At 34.8% G+C, this 17,634-nt stretch overlaps 2 pseudogenes across 1 annotated transcript; both read left to right on the forward strand.

Annotated features, from left to right (window-relative positions):
• The first annotated feature begins 898 nt into the window (after positions 1-898).
• On the forward strand, positions 899-1,905 carry LOC149187509 (glycine-rich RNA-binding protein GRP1A pseudogene; annotated as a pseudogene). Its single transcript, XR_016255575.1, has 3 exons — positions 899-1,139; positions 1,389-1,676; positions 1,860-1,905. The product of XR_016255575.1 is annotated as a glycine-rich RNA-binding protein GRP1A pseudogene (transcript).
• Positions 1,906-2,355: 450 nt separating this feature from the next.
• LOC149187510 (putative F-box/LRR-repeat protein 8 pseudogene) lies at positions 2,356-3,867 on the forward strand (annotated as a pseudogene).
• Positions 3,868-17,634: the final 13,767 nt, after the last annotated feature.

The following is a 17,634-nucleotide window of genomic DNA, read 5'->3' on the forward strand; positions in this document are numbered from 1 at the left end:
TAATATAACGATTACATTAGACTAAATAAATAATATTTTAATACAAAGAAATAATTGTTAGAATATAGATGTTAATAATGAATTAAGGAAAAGAATTAATCAAAAGTAAAATTTTAATGAAATGAATATTTAAAAATAAAAATAATAATAACATTTAGGTCAAACCTAAATAATCAAAACAATGGTGATGATGGTGGTTAACGTCAATATAAATATAATAAAAATAAAAATAAAAATATTTGAGTCAAACTTAAATAATCAAAACAATTAATTCTAAAAACTTAAAAATAAATAAAAATATAAATAATTAAACTTAAATAATAATATTTCCATTAAAGCCTAAAAAATTAAAACACTAAAATAAAATAATATTAAAATTAAACTTAACTGAAACATTTAATTATGGAAACTTAAAAATAATACATGTTCAAACTTATAAAAGAAATAAAAAATAAAAAATAAATTAATAATAAACAAATAAACAAATAAAATAAATAAATAAACCAATAATAAGAAAATAAAACAATTAATCATTTATTAATAATAAAAATAAAATACAAATAAATAAATTAAAAAAATACTAAAATCTTTATTATCAATAAAATACAACTAAATTTTAATAATTACGTCGTAAGGCGTTTCCCTTTGAAATCAACTCCCCTCTCTGCACACCTGTCATCTTGTGCACCACAAGATTTTATGTTAGACGATTGCAAAAGGTTCAGTCGTTCGATCAAGGTGGTTACCAATTGGTTGCAGAAACGGTTTGCAGAAACTCGATGTTCTTTCATTCTTCTCGGTTGGGTTTGGGATGAACAGACAATTGTGATGCCTCACTCCAAATCTAAGGCCCATATTAGCATGGTGCCATTCTTGTCTAGCCCAAACCCTACTTTCTCACTCGTTTATGGGGCGGTCTGTCCCTGGTTCGTATTGGTTCTGTGCGTTTTCGGTTCTGGTCCTATGTTAGTGGTTTCTTGCTCTCTCTTGTTCTGTCAAGTTTTCTTAAACTTCAGTCTGAGAAGATGGCTTCAGCAGATGTTGAGTTCCGATGCTTCGTTGGAGGTCTTGCATGGTCTACTGACGACAGAAGCCTGCAGGAGGCTTTCAGCCCCTATGGCGAAGTCGTGGAATCCAAGGTAAAGCCAATATTTGTGTATTAATCTATAGAATTCTCATGGCCATGTCCATTTTGTCATAATTAGGGTTTATTATTTTTGGGGTTTTGAATTTGATAGGTTTTATTAGGGTTTGCTTTTGGGGTTTTGAATTTTCACAGATTTAATCATTTTCTGAGGGTTTCTCAAAACTAGGGTTTGCTTCGGGGTTTTGGGTTTGACGAATAAAGTTCTTTTCTGAGGGTTTGTCTCTGGATTTGTTTTCTGCAGATTATAAGTGATCGGGAAACTGGTAGATCCCGTGGATTCGGCTTCGTGACCTTCAATGATGAGGGACGCCATCGACGCAATGAATGGCAAGATGCTTGACGGGAGGAGTATCACCGTTAATTCAGCCCAGTCCAGAGGAAACGGGGGCAGTGGTGGAGGTGGTGGCTCTCGTGGCTACCGTGGGGGCGGTGGTGGTAGGGGTTACGGTAGAAGCCGTGATTGTGGCGAACGTGGTTATGGCAGTAGTGGCAGCTACAGTGGTGGTGGTGGTGGCAAGCAGAATCTCAGGTTAGGGCTAAAGACAATTTTGTATTTATTCTCTTTTTTTACTTTGCCGCCCTAATTTATGGTAGATTGTTGCTGCAATTGCTATACTAGCACAGGCTCTCGAATGCATTTGAAGGGTTTTGTAGATAAAGGCTATCATCTTTGTATTTTTCTTACTGTTGAAAGATGAATATTGCATGGCAGGCACCTCTGGAGTTGCGGGAGCTACATGTTTATGCTCCTCTTTTAATGTTCCCAAAGTCCATTGGACGGATGAAGCACATTGAAAAGATTGTGGTGAGTTGTATGTTAGATTTGATTCATCTCAAATCTTTACTAGAGGAATTCTGTCATTTGTCCTCACTGCAATACCTGCACCTAAGATGCCCAAATATGAAGTCGCTGCTTGATTCTTTTGGGTTCTTAACAAATCTCCAGCACCTCAATCTCTCTCGCTGTCGGAGTTTGCACGGGCTTCTCCTCGAGATTCACCATATAAAAATTCTTGGTTTTCATTTGTTGGACTGTTAGGAACTGTTACCTCAAGTCTCAGAATTTAGGTTTTTGCCGAAAATATCCAGCTTTCCCTTTGTTAGGCGGTTAAGAATTGGTCAAGCGCAATTTCAGATCAAATTTGTTTGTTTCCTTCTATTTTTTAACCCATAAACTTATTCTTAAGCTAATTGAATATTTTCTGATTGAGTTCTTAGGTCTGATGGGTCAATCCAGCTCTTCTTTAGCTCCTCCACCAATGGGCCTTTTTCTGGAGAATAACGAGGTCGAACAGTTTGGTGTGTATCCAGAGCAGGATCTCATTGTATATTTACCAGATGAATGCTTGGCCTCGATTTTCCAGAAGCTCACAAATGAAGATCGAAATGCTTGCTCCCTAGTCTGCAGTAGATGGCACCGCATTGAATCGAAAAGCAGGCAACGCCTAGTTCTCCTTGCTCGAACTGAGCTTTCCTCCTTGCTTCCAGCCCTGATCACTAGATTTGAACATGTGACTGTTCTGGCTCTGAAATGCTCCAGAAAATTTCCCAGTATTGACAACAAGGCACTTTCTTTAATTGGAAAGAGTTTCACTCATCTCAAGAAGATCAAACTGAAGGGATGCATCGAGATTACTGATGAGGGTCTAGAGTCCTTCTCACTTGTATGTGGTCCTATTAAGAAATTTTCATGCGGGTCATGTGGATTTGGAGCGAAGGGTTTGAACTCAATACTTAAGAATTGCAACGAACTGGAAGATCTTACAGCTAAAAGACTTAGAAGATTAGATGTTCAAACGGAAAGAATAGGGCCAGGGCAAGGTAAGCTACAAAGATTGTGCCTTAAATATCTTTATAACGGGCAGCTATTTGCCCCACTATTATCGGGATCCAAGTGTCTAAGGACGCTCATTTTATCACGGAATTCAGGGTCTTGGGATCAGTTGTTGGAAATCAGCACTAGAAACTTGCAACAGCTGACGGAATTGCAAATTGAAAACATGCATTTAGGTGATAGAGGTTTGATGGCTGTTTCAAAGTGCTCAAAGCTGGAAGTATTTTATATGAGCAGGGTGTCTGATTGTCCTGATCGAGGTATTTATGCAGTTGCAAATGGATGTAGGAAACTGAGAAAGGTGCACCTTGATAGTGGCAAGTCCAAAAGAATTGGCGAGGAAGGGTTACTGTCCATTGCAAACAAATGTCATCAGATGCAAGAACTTGTCTTGATGGGCATTGCTATTTCGGTTGAGAGTTTGAGTGCCTTGGCTTCCAATTGCCCTGTGCTGGAAAGAATGGCACTCTGCAACAGTGATAGTGTTGGGGACAAGGAGATGTCTTGTATTTCAGGTAAGTTCATAGCATTGAAGAAGCTATGCATTAAAAATTGCCCAATATCTGATGAAGGTCTTGTGACGATTGCCAGCGGCTGCCCTAGCCTTATAAAATTAAAGGTGAAAAGGTGTAAAGCAGTAACATCCAAAAGTGTCTGTCAGGTTCAAAAAAAAAGAGCCTCTCTAATCGTTGTTGTTGATGGTGGTTCACAGACAGCAGGAGAGGATGATCAGAGCAGGTCTCTTCAGCTTGGGGATGACAGAGTCATTAGAGAATCAACTCATGTGCTATGCGGAAGCAGAGGTCACTTAATCAAGACAAAATTGGGCACAACAGCTTCCAATTTGCTCAGAGGGTCTTTTTCTGGTGGCCAGTCTCATGGTTAAGTTTCTGAGATAGATATATGAAAGGATGCTTATTGTATTTTATTGATTTCCTTTGGCGATTCTCTCTTTGCAAGGAAACTATGGATGCATGACTGTTGTGAATATCCAGAAATTCTTGTAGTCATTCTTTGTAAAACTTTATATTCTATTCCGAACTGGATTATTTCCTAACAGGTCTACATGATGTTGAAGTAGAGCCTATTTTGTTTCTTGTTGTAGGTACATGTTTCTGTTTGATTAGATCTATAATATGTAATTTGAAATCCAGTACCTCATATTGTATTTCCAAAACACTACTGTTTGTATATGAAACTCAGTCATGTATCTTAGGGCTTCCTTGCAATGCCCGAAACAAAATTAAATTCCAGAATAGATCCATGCATCTCAGTGCATTTCATCATCTTTCAGTAAGCAGGCAATTCCTATCTTTGAAGATTCTTCCTTGTATAATCAGTCAACCGGCATTCAAATTTTTGGCTACAGCGTTTAGGTCCGTTTCCATTGGGTTGGTGATTTTTAACAATCTTAATTGCATTTTTGACTTGTTTCAGGTGCATTCTGCACTTGTCTCTGTACATGTAGAATTTTTTGGGCTATGCCTAGTTTATCTAATTTCTATACTATCTCATTCTCTCTTTTTTCTTGGCCTTTGGTATTTCAATCCTTGAAAAGATGAATCTTGTCATACATGTTTTTCTTCATGCCATTTGTTAACTATTAGGGAAGAGGTTATATGCTTGGCAACTGTTCTATTTTTCCTCTTATAAATTTGTATGTACCATTCTTATTTTTCCTCCTCTTATAAATCTGCACGTACCATTCTTTGAAAATAGTAGTTGCCTTTTTACTAGATTTTGCATTTGCTCAGAAAAACTCTGCAATACATTTGACATCTAGGGTCAGATTGATGTTCGGCAACTGTTCACAATTTGGGCATTGATATTTACTTGAACAATAGAAAGCAGCACATATGTGATGGGATATTCTTCAGTTGGCCTCTATATGCTATATAAAGATTATATGATCTTATTATGTGTCTTTACAGACATAAAATTCAGAAGAGCTGTGATTCATCCACACTATATACGTGTTGTCTTCCTGCGCGGAGGATTGGGTTCATTCTTTTACTTACATCTGAGTTTTAGTCCGATGCTATAAAATAACACAAGTTAATGTTGTTATATATTGAAAAAACAACAACACCAAAAATGTTCATCTCCTCGTATGCCCTTTTAGGGACAGGAATGTCCAAACAATCAAGACAATATTTTTCAAACATAACCCTAACCCTACGCCTATGCTGTTCATGTTGATTGCCACAACACCAAAAATGTTCATCTCATATGCCTTGTTAGGGCCAGGAATGTCTAAACAATCAAGACGGTATTTTTCAAACATAACCCTAACCCCTATGGCTATGTTGTTCATGTCGTATGCCTTTTTAGAGTCAGGAATGTCTAAGACTCTAAACAATCAAGGCAATATTTTTAACTGGAAACAAGTTAAGAGCTCAGCTCAAACAGAACTCTATGCTTGTGCTTATCAGGGATCGTTCTAGAGGGACTCAGCTCCACCTGGGAGAGTTCCAAGTTAAGAGCTCAGCTCAAACCTAACTCTATGCTTGTGCTTATCAGGGACCCGAGTTCTTCTAGAGGGACTCAACTTCACCTGGGAGAGTTCCATAGGGACCCGAGATCTCAGGGACCCAAGTTCTCACCTTGTCTTGGGAGTGTTCTAGAGGGGCTCAGCTTCACTTGGGAGAGTTCCATAGGTACCCGAGATCTCACTTGTCTTTAGTAGGGACCCACGGTGTCTTGTTTTGAGGGACCCAAGTTCTCACCTTGTCTTTATGAGGGGTCCAAATCCTCACTTCGTTTTGTTCTGGGAGGATTCTCACCTCGTTTTGGTCTGAAGGATTTAATACCTTCTTTTTATGAAGGACCTAAGGGCCTAAATTCTCACCTTGTCTTGTGTTCACCTTGTCTTTATGAGACCCAAATTCTCACCTTGTCTTGTGTTCACCTTGTCTTTATGAGACCCAAATTCTCACCTTTTTGGCTGTACGAGGCAACCAAATTCTCAATTTGTCTTGTGTTTAGAGAGTTTCATAGGGACCCAAGTTCTCACCTTGTCTTTATTAGGGATCCAAATCCTCTCTCCGTTTTGGTCGGAAGAATATTTTAGATTTTCAAGAATCAACAAAAATTGTTAAGAATATTTTAGATTTTTCAAAATCTAGAAAAATCAGCAAAAATTGTCAAAAATAAGGACTATGATAGCAGCAGTGATGAAGAGTGTGATAATGAATTTCAAAAGAATCGAGTGTCAAAGTGTCCACTTAGTCGTAATTCTAAGGACTATGAGAGTAGTAGTGATGAAGAGCATGATGATGAATTTCAAAAGTATGGAGTGTCACAGTGTCCAGTTAGTCCTAATTCTAAGGACTATTAGAGTAGCAGTGATGAAGCACAGGATGATGAATTTAGAAAGATCGGAGTGTCACGGTGTCCACTTAGTCCTAATTCTAAGGACTATGAGAGCAACAGTTATGAAGAGCGTGATGATGAATTTCAAAAGAATGGAGTGTCACAGTGTCCTCTTAGTCCTAATTCTAAGGACTATGAGAGCAGCAGTGATGAAGGACAGGATGACGCAGTTAGTCCTAATTCTAATGAGTATAAAGGTAGCAGTGACAAAGGACAGGATGTAGCATCTTCAATGAGTAAACAGTCACATTTTCAATGTAGTCCTAATTCTATGGAATATGAGAGTAGCACTAACAATGCACATGAGGAAGAATATCCATTAAACATCGAGTCAAATTTTCCATTCAGTTTGAATTCTAAGGACTATGACAGTAGCACTGAAGAAGGGGAAGATGAAGAGTATCCTCTAAGTCAATATTTGAAAAGCAGAGCTGATCATAGTGTGGATAACATTCCTCTTAATGATGATGAAAATCCTTATAAAAATGATGATCCAATGATGGAGATGTTGCCAAGAAATATTGTATTGAGGAGTAGGAGCAGACCTTTTCGTATCAATGCAAGCTGTTCTAGTTATACAAGGGGTAGAGCAGAATATCTGACGAGAAGAAGTTCTATCAGCGCTCTCATTTCAAGTGAATGTTGCCAAAAAAATTGCTTGAAACATATGGATTTCACATTTGCATTAGAAAGCAGGAAGAGATATTTGTCAATGAATAAAAGCATGCAAAATTCATATTTAGTTGGCTGCATGCAATCTACATTGTCAGGTTATGATTATCATATTAGGAATTTATTATTGTGTAGAAAAGCTTTCAAAATGTTTCATTTGATTGGGAATTTTCGTCTCTCGAGAATTCAAGAAAATTTGGAAAAGGATCCCACATTTTATTCAGAAGTACGTCATAAAAGACAGTTTGGGCCATTATCAAATACTGCAATGTCATGGATGAAAGATTTATTTTCAAAGCATGGAGAGTGTATTCCAAAAAGAGAGACAATACATATTCCAGATAATTTTTCAAGACGAGAAATCTACAACCTATACAAAGAATATGCAGACGGTGCTGAGGGACGTGGCCAATTTATTACATATCAATATTTTGTGAAGATATGGAAGAAAGAATTCAATAATGTCTGTATTCCTAAGAAGACAAGGATGGGGATTTGTAGTACATGTGCTTCTCTTAAATCAAAAAGGGACAAATGTGAAGGCTCAGAAAGAGGTAAGCATTCATAACTTTAACTTTTAAAATTGTATAGTCATCAACTATGAAAACATATTTCTTAATGAATTTCTTTTATGTTGTGTAGATTTAATTGTCAAAGAACTTCAGGAGCATTGCGAACAACAAACAAATGAAAGGAAGAAGTTGTACAAGCATCGAAATAAGTGTTATGATAATCCGAATAAATATTTGGGTTTGATAATTGATGGTATGGACCAGAAGAAAACACTTTTACCACATTTTGTTCGCACACCCAAAAATTTACAAGAGGAAAATTTAATTCAGTTTCACTTGGTCGGTTTTATGGTCTTCAATGGGAAAATGTTGCCAAGGGTGTACTTCACAGCTTCAAATATTCATAATGATGCAAATCTGACCATAACCATAATTCATGATGTGATTTCTCATTGGTCTGGTAATCTTCCTGAAGTTTTGTATCTACAATTGGACAACACTTGTCGTGAAAACAAAAATCAGGTTGTTTTTGGATATCTGAACATGCTTGTTGAATTGAGAATTTTTCAAAAGGTAAAGGCTGGTTTCCTTCTTGTTGGGCACATTCATGACCATATTGATCAGATGTTCAGTCGTTTTTCAGTCACATTGAGGAGGAAGGAAGTTGGGAGCTTGCCATCACTAATTGAATGTATTAAGAAATCATACATCCTAGAGCCTACTTTTGATGTGTTGGAAGAAACTGTTGACATGCGAAGGTTTATTCTGGGATCATATGGTGAGGGGAAATGCATTGAACAACTTAATGACATTAGCTTCCAACATCAATTTCGTATCAAAAAAATTGATGGGAAAACACTAATATGGGGCAAGAAGTTTTCAACTACTACAGCATGGGCACCGTCATCAGGTTTGCAATTTTTGAAGTTCATTCCAGATCGTCCAATATTTGCATAAAAAATATTGTTAATACAATCAGTTGGTGAAGTTTAGAATGCACGCAGACAGAATAGAAATATAAATTATTCTGATTGCCTGGAAGAAATTAAAAAATGTATTAGATATACATATGAGTACTTTGACATTGTTGATTCAGTTTGGTGGGAGTCATTTTTCAATAATCAAAGGGATATCATTTCAACAACAACAAATGAAGATATACCTTTGAAAGATCCATTTATTTGGCCACAAAATGTGTCGAATGAACATGAGGAAGTAAACATTGTTGAACAAGAAGAAAGTCAAGGTATTATTAATTCTTCACAGGCAACGGAAAGAGAGATGTATATTGGTTCCAGAAGATCTTGTGCACAACGTGAAGCCATGGAATACCTTTATAGGGGTTCAGTACAGGATATTAAGGAGGGTTGCATGATTGTAGTGCTAGCAGATGGGGATCCCAATGGCTATCCATTTTGGGTTGCTAAAGTTATAAAGGTCTTTACAGAAAATGAGGATGTTACAGGTGTTGAAGTACATTGGTATGCCACAAATACACACCCATTCAATGGTGTGTATAAGCCAGAGATGGTAGTTGACAAAAAAAATGGCGAAAAAAGAAAAAGAAAGGGTACAAATATAAATTGCTGCCGCACAGACATATTACAATTGGAGGATGTTGACATACTTGTTTATGACTTCAATTTAACAAAGAGAGGAACTCTTCGCTTCAAGACGATAGAGATTCTGAAAAGGTTGTTACCAGAAGGAACAGTGTTGACATGGGAGTCTGCTGAAACCAGTCGTAGATCTAGAAGAATTTTGAAACCTGGAATGTTGGGCATGCATGTGGACTCAGATGGGGCACTAGTTGATGAAAGAGAAGAATATGGAACATCTTCGTCAGCATCCAGTCACTCATCTGAAGATGTGAATTCTGATGGTGTGCAAGAAAATATGAGTGATTTTGAATAATTGTTTAAGACAGTTTATATAACTGATGTATGCATCGTATCTTCAAATAAAATTAATGTTTTCCATATGGTGTTAAATGAGAAGTTATGAAGCATTTTTATGTTGTTGGATTATATGTCTTAATTATGATAAATTTTATTGTTTAAATATCTACAATGCAATATTAAATTAGAGATATAATGTATGTTTTATTCAGTATACAAATAATGACTTTTGAATTCATTTAGTGATGTAATTTGTTCATAATGTCATGGTTTTTTAATTTTATAGTTGAAAAAATTTCAATTTCTTTTGTATCTAGCATGTTATGGTTGAAAACATGTTAAGTTTATACTTAGGAAAGAAAAATGATATTCTACCAAAAACATTAATGTGTTTTTTCTTCATAAACAACTTTGTTTGAGACATAAAAATTTGGTTTTATTAGCATTTTTTAAAATTTTTGAAAATTGACCCTAAAAAAAAATAAATCATTGTTCCAGTATCATTACTTTCATTTTGAAGCTATATTTTTCAAGAAAATTTCATAGTAAATTTCTTATTCACTGCCATTTTTAAAACATGTTTAAAATTGATGCCTAAAAAATAAAAACATCGTTCCAGTATACACACTTTTCGTTTTTAGCACTTTTTTTGATGTTTTTTTGGGGTTTTTTTGGCCAGAGTTCCCGTTTTGAGTTTATAGTTCCCGTTTCAAAGTTTACATTGTTTAAAGAACAACTTAGGGTTTTTAAGAGTAGCTGCTGCTTTTTATCTGACACCCATCTTTGGAAAATCACCTATTGAGAAAAAATGATTTAACTCTGATATGAAAGTCTGGGAATTTTTTATTTTGCAGAAGTTTAGTGCTCAAATGCAACTCATGTTTATTAGTATCCTCAGGAGGGTTGCAATGGCTGCTTATAATTTTTTTCAATGTAGCCTTATGTTAAGGGTTGTCCCTGTGGCATATCTGAACCTGTCTCTCTTATATGGGACTATTAATCCACTGTTTGCATTGAAGGAAATGGAGATATAACACTGAGAGTGATCATGCAGGACTGCATTGATTAATGGGTCTCCTTCACATATCCACCATGCTCTGTAGTGAGATGGAATTAGTTCTCATTGCTGTAATTGACTTTGTGTTTCTCTCGCCAAAACAATATTGTAATTAGTTGTAAAGTTCCCAAGTCTGACATTCTCTGTGCTCAGCAGCCCTGTTATTCTGTTATTCTGGTTTTAGTTACATTCAACAGAGAATAAATTTCGTTTTTGATTTGTGTAAAATAAATCTTTTACTGCAGGCATTATTGGAATAAATAAAATAATTATTTTTGCATGAGGTGCCAAGTGTCACTATTGAAAATTTCTATAAAAGAGGGAGAAAGTTAGTGAGAAAGGGACTTTTTGAACACCCTACTATTGGATTAATATCCTAATGACATTGTGTACTTAGAGTAACTATCAATATTTGTGGTGATTTTAGTAAAAATGGAGGTCATGTTCTTCTGTTCATCTCCTCAATGGGTATTGAATTCCCTTCTTCATCATAATGTTTGTAAGATTTATTTCTTTCTTTCGTAGGCTTTGGCGTCCTACTTTTGTAAGATTTATTTCTTTCTTTTGTAGGCTTTTGCTTTTAATTCCTGCCTTTCTGAGCTACGGTGCTTTAAAGGAAACTAGTCTTAGCCTTTTTCTCGATCTAGGTGGTTTGTAAGGAATAAAAATAAGATGTGACATACCCTAGTAGATGTTGTTACCTTTTTCTCAGCGAGGCATACTTATATTTGTTCCTTAATGTTATTGCATCTAGGGTTAAATTAGAAAAAAAACTTACTAATCTCTAAAATTTTAAATGCATATATTCTTTAATGTTATTGCATCTAGGGTTAAATTAGAAAACAACTTACTAATCTCTAAAATTTTAAATGCATACAATTAAGGTTGTGAAAGCATAGTAGTCAAAAAGGGCTCTAGATACAAACATTAAGACCTTAAATTATTTACAAAATGTAGGCCACCATTATATCATTTAATGGGAGAATAATGAGTACCCATCAACATCATTACCATAGGTTTCTCCCATAAAATGGTTTTGGGGTCAATGTCAATAGTGAAAATATCATCTACATAATAGTCAACATTTTTTATATCCGCTTCTCGTGGGATTGAATTTGAAGAGCCACACTTGATTCTTCTTTACCTTCACTATGTTAAGACAATTTAAGTACATATAGGTTATAGTTTTAATGTTATAGTTAATGTGTTAGGTATTAAAGTTTATGTCTTGTAACATTTTAGGAGTTACAATGTGTTTATGATGAGAGTGTACTAGGGGTCATAATTTTTAGAATTCATTGTGTTAAAAATCATATTGCACTATGGTTTACTTAATAATAGAGTTATTCCCTTAAGGATTATAAGGTAATAAATGCCATTTTTTCTTAATGGTAATAGTGGTTAGAAGTTGCATTTTGGAAGGGTTTGCAATTCTCCAAGAGTGATCAAAGTATATTATGGTTTATATGGGATATGGGACATATAATTATTTTGACTTTCATAATGGTTTTTGGTTAAGACACATATTGTATTTGATATTATAGTGACCATAGTGGTGAAAGGTTACATTAAGAAAGGGAAACAATTAGTGGGGCTGATATATAGTGCAATATATAGGAATATCTAATAATAAATTCCTTATAAGTATTTTTATTGAAAGAATAACTTCGGCGTAAATCACATGTAGACAGACATTTGTCGACGCGTTTCGAACCAACTAGTGTGGTTCATCGTCAGGGCAAGTTGAAGAAACAGATCCAGCTTAGCACGGTAAATAGTCTGAGCAGAGTCTCCAATGGCTAAATTGACTAACAACTAATTTTGACCTTAGGGCCCAGGTCTAATTAATATTTATTAATTTAATATTATTATTATTTATCTTAATATTATTTATGGAAATAAGTTAAATTAGGTAAAAATACATAAATAAATTAATATTAATGGTTGGTTTAAAAAGAAATTTAATTATTTATTTAAATTAATTATATATATATATATATATATATTATAATATTAGGTTAATAAGATAAAAGTTAAGATTAATAAGTAAAATAATTTCAATGGTTAGTTAAAAAAATAAAAATAAATAAATAAATAAAAAATAAAAAATAAAAAATAATAATAATAATTTATTTATTTATTTAAATTAATTCATAATTATTATATATATATATATATATATATATATATATATATATATATATTTTAATTAAAGTCATAATGGTTAGTTTATTTTTAATTATTATTATTTATAGAAATTAGTTAAAAATATATAAAATAATTTTAATGGTTGGTTAAAGAAGTAATTTATTTTTATTTAAATTATTTAATATATATATATATATATATCTATCTATCTATATATATATATATATATATATATATATATATATATATTAAAGTTATAATATTAGGTTATTAGGATCAAAGTTAGGATTAATAAAATAATTTTAATGGTTAGATTAAAAAGATAATTTATTTATTTACTTAAATTATTTAATAATTATTATATATATATATTAAAATCATAATAATAGGTTGAGACTTTTCGTGAAAGACTCTGCATCCTTCATTAAGGAGCTTAAGGATATTAAGCTTAGCCCGGAGGACATTCTCGTCAGCTTTGATGTGGTCTCCCTTTTTACTTGCATACCTATAAAGGAGGCCTTGGAAGTGATCTATCGCCTAACAGATCCCGATATCGTGCATCTGGTAGAGATCTGTCTCACTTCCACGTTCTTCTGTTTCGAGGGTGAATTCTTTGAGCAGTCTTGTGGTGTTGCCATGGGTTCCCCTCTTTCCCCTATTGTTGCGAATCTTTTTATGGAAGATTTCGAAGCCTAAGCTTTATCCTCATCTCGTCTTCTTCCTAAGCTTTGGAAAAGGTATGTGGATGACACTAATGTCATCTGGCCCCATGGCCCGGAGGACTTGGATCGTTTCTTTAATCACCTCAACAGCCGGTCCTCTGCCATTAAGTTCACCATGGAAAAAGAGGTCAATGGTTGCCTCCCTTTCCTAGATATTCTTATATCTCGGAATAAAGATGGCTTTCTCTCCCACTCTGTGTTCTGAAAGAAAACACATACTGAGCAGTGTCTTTATGCCGATTCCCATCATTTCCCTGCTCAAAAGTTTGGTGTTCTTAGCACCCTCGCTACTCGTGCCCTTAGGATCTCTGATTGTGAGAGCTTTGATAAGGAGAGATCCCATCTCCTTAATGTCTTTGTGGAGAATGGATATAGTAGACGCCTGGGTCAGAAGGCTTTCCATAAAGCCTCTAAAAACGCGTTAATTAAGAAAGAGCCAAAAGAGCGTCGTCCAGGTGTCCATCTTCCCTATGTTCAAGGAACCACAGACAAGATTGCTCAGATCCTTAAAAGGTATGATATTCCCTCAACCTTTAGGCCCCTCAACACCATTCGCAAATCCCTCCGATCGGTGAAAGATCCCGTTAACCCTAAAGACATGAAGGGTGTCTACTTGATCCCTTGTTCTTGTGGGACCCCCTATATTGGGGAAACAGGGCGCTCCATCCGTCAAAGGATCTGCGAACATGCGGCCGACCTAAGACATGGGAGATCCAAGTCTTTAGCATTAGCTGAGCATGTGGAAAAGACCAAGCATCAGGTGTATATTGAGGAAGCCAAGGTTGTTACCAAAGTTGCTCAGTTCCACCATCGTAAATTGAGGGAAGCTATCGAGATTGAAAAGAAGCCGAGCAATCTCAATAGAGATGATGGCTGGAAAATCAGTGGGCGCTGGATTCCAGCACTCTCTTCTTAGTCGGTTTTTCTGCCCCCTCCTCTTTTTTTTAGTTAGAATATATATGTATATATGCATCATTAACAATATTTAATAAATAATTTAATTAAATAAATAAATTACCTTTTTAAACTAACCTTTGAATTATTCTATTTATTTATATAGTATTTTATCCTAACTTTATAATTTTTATAATATATATATTTGATTATTAATAAATAAATTATTAAATTACTTTTTTAAACTAACATTTATAAATTATTATTAAATTAATAAATGAAGAGTCTCAACCTATTATTATGATTTTAATATATATATATATAAAATAATTATTAAATAATTTAAGTAAATAAATAAATTATCTTTTTAATCTAACCATTAAAATTATTTTATTAGTCCTAATTTTGATCCTAATAACCTAATATTATAACTTTAATTAGAATATATATATAAACGGTGCTCGGTTATAAATCTTCGCAGCTCGGTTAAGATTTATAGGCGGATATATAAATCTTCGCATATAAACAGTGCTCAGTTATAAATCTTCGCATCTAAACAGTGCTCGGTTATAAATCTTCGCATATAAACAGTGCTCGGTTATAAATCTTCGCATCTAAACAGTGCTCGGCTAAGATTTATAGGCGGATATATAAATCTTCGCATATAAACAGTGCGGATCTTTTCTCTTCTGGACGGGTTCGGTTATATAAACAGTGCGGTTATATATTGAACGATTTCTCTTCGGATCTTTTCTCTTCTGAACGGGTTCGGTTATATAAACAGTGCGGATATATATTGAACGGTGATTTTGGCATATATAAATCCAAAGCTCGGTACCCTCGTTCCGGTTCTAAGGCTCCGGTTTTTGAAATATATATAAACCCTCGCATTCGGTGATCTTGGTTCTGGGGCTCGCATTTATAAACGCATTCGGTGATCTTGGTTTTGAAGCTCGCATACATAAATCCAAAGCTTTGTGATCTTGGCTCGCACAGGCGATCTGCAGTCAGGTTCGCTGATATCAGGTGCACACATTCCTTATCTTTTTCTTTTCTAATACATATTTGCTCATATAATTTCAAGTATGAATATTTCACCACAGTTACCAAAGATTACCAAGGGCAGACCTAGCACAGTTACTCTACAAGGCCTCTATGAGTATATAGAGTCTTTAGAGAAACGTAGAGAAGAAAGAGAAGCCAAGTTACAAAAAGAGTTAGAAGCCGTGCTGGAAAATAAATTTGCATCTCTTGAAAACACGATCCAAAAACAAATAGAAAATAAAATAGAACTACTGGAGAATAAAATGGAGGCAATAGAGACTAGATTGCATGTTATAGAAAAACAAAACCAAGATTCTAACCAACCATCCCAGCAAGGAGACGCTGATACCTTAGAGGGTCTTAAAATGAAAGACATGATTAAAGAATTAGAAGAAAAAGTTAATAGCCGCCTCACCCTAAATAGTGTGGTAGATAAGTTAGATATTAAACCAATTAAAGATGAAATAAAAAAATTAATAGAATTAGACCACGAACGTAACAAAAGGACCTTAAACCTTATAATCTTTGGTTTAAAAGAGGAAGAAGATGAGGATACTTTAGCCTTAGTCCAGACAGAATTACATAATAGATTACAAATTGAAACAGTGTGTCTCACAGAGGCAACAAGGTTGGGGAAATCAACCGAGAATAAAGGAAGATTAATCCGCATAAAGGTGACCTCTACTGATCATAAGCACAACATACTTAGTAAAACCTCAAGTCTAAAAGGAATGGGAATATTCATAAATGAGGATCTCATTCCAGAAGATCAAGCAGAATTAAGAAAGGAGGTTCAAAAGGTAAAAGAAGCTAGAAAGGAAGGAAAATGGGCAATAATCAGAAATAGAAAAGCCTTTATTCGAGATAGAAACCAAAAAGATAGTAATCAATAGCAATTAAACATGCTTCAGATCCTTTCTTGGAACTGTCGGGGCTTCCCATGGAACAAAGGCCCCAAGCTAAGTTGGATTTCAAATGATGTTGATATTATTTTGCTTGTTGAAACTTGGGAGCACGAAGAATCTAAGGTCCCTAACATAGATGGCTTTACGCTATGGTCTACGTGGAACAAGCGATCCTCCCGTAGAGGCATTGGGGGAATAGCTTGTTACATTAAGAAGAACATCTCCCCCTATGTTAGGATTTATAAAAGCGACCCTTACAACCAATTTAGTTGGATAGAGATCAGAGACATTAATAATAAAAATTCCTACATAGCCATATGTTATTTCCCCCCCATTAATTCTAACTTCTATAAGAAGAAGAATCTAGATAAAACTAACCCTTACAATAGTTTAGAGAATGATATTTCTAGCCTAAGGAATGATGGTAATATCCTTTTAATAGGTGACTTTAATGCTCAAACTTCAAACAACCAAGCTATTATTCTAAGCAATCATTCCAACCCTAATCCTCTTTGGTTAGACGAAGACCCTACCCTGGCTAGTAGGTACAAAAGGAGCTCTGAAGACCTCGGGGAAAATTTGTTTGGGTCAGAGCTAGTCAAGCTCTGTAGTGCTCAGGATCTCATAATTTGCAACGGTCTAAAGAAGTGGCCCAATTCCAGCAAGATGACCTGCATCCATGGACTTGGTAGCAGCATGGTGGACTACGTTATTTCCGATCTCCCATTGTACAACGAAATGGTAAATTTTGACATCTTAAACGACCACGAGCCTGAATCTGATCATAGGCCTTTACTTATAACTCTCAATTTTGTCATGCATAGAGTTCCCATAGAAAATAATACTTACAACCAAAAGAACTTAATATTTGATAAAAATAAAAAGGATCTCTTTCTAAATGAATTAAAAACTAATTTGCCTCCTTTATCTAGTATAGACAACATAGAAGACCTATATCATAATTTTACTACAACCCTCTCATATTCTATTAACAGGTTTTCAATTGAAGTCTCAAATAATAAAAGAAATAGCAAAACCAATCCATGGTATGACAAAGATTGTAAAAGTGCGAGGAGAGCAATTAAGGAAGCTGTTGATGATTCTCTTAAAATGGACAAGATAAGAATATACAAAGCCCTAATTAAAAGGAAAAAAAGGCAGTACATTCGTCAAAGACAGGAGAATCTCTTACACCTCTCTAAGGTAGCTCCTAAGAAATTTTGGAGGCAGATTTTGACTAGGAAGACTAAGGATAATAATAAAATTGCTCTTCACGATTGGAATTCTTATCTTAAAAAGCTTTATGAATCTCCAAATGTCATGGATAATTTGGAAACCCTGCTCACTACGAAAGAAGTTTTCTCTTTAGAAGACATTAAGTTTGGGGTTAATCGCCTCGCTAATGGGAAAGCTAAGGACATTGAAGGTT

This window comes from Pinus tabuliformis, chromosome 3_1 (genome assembly GCF_031772625.1).
Source record: "Pinus tabuliformis cultivar Carrire ecotype Pingquan chromosome 3_1, CPIR1, whole genome shotgun sequence".
Lineage (NCBI taxonomy): Eukaryota > Viridiplantae > Streptophyta > Pinopsida > Pinales > Pinaceae > Pinus > Pinus tabuliformis.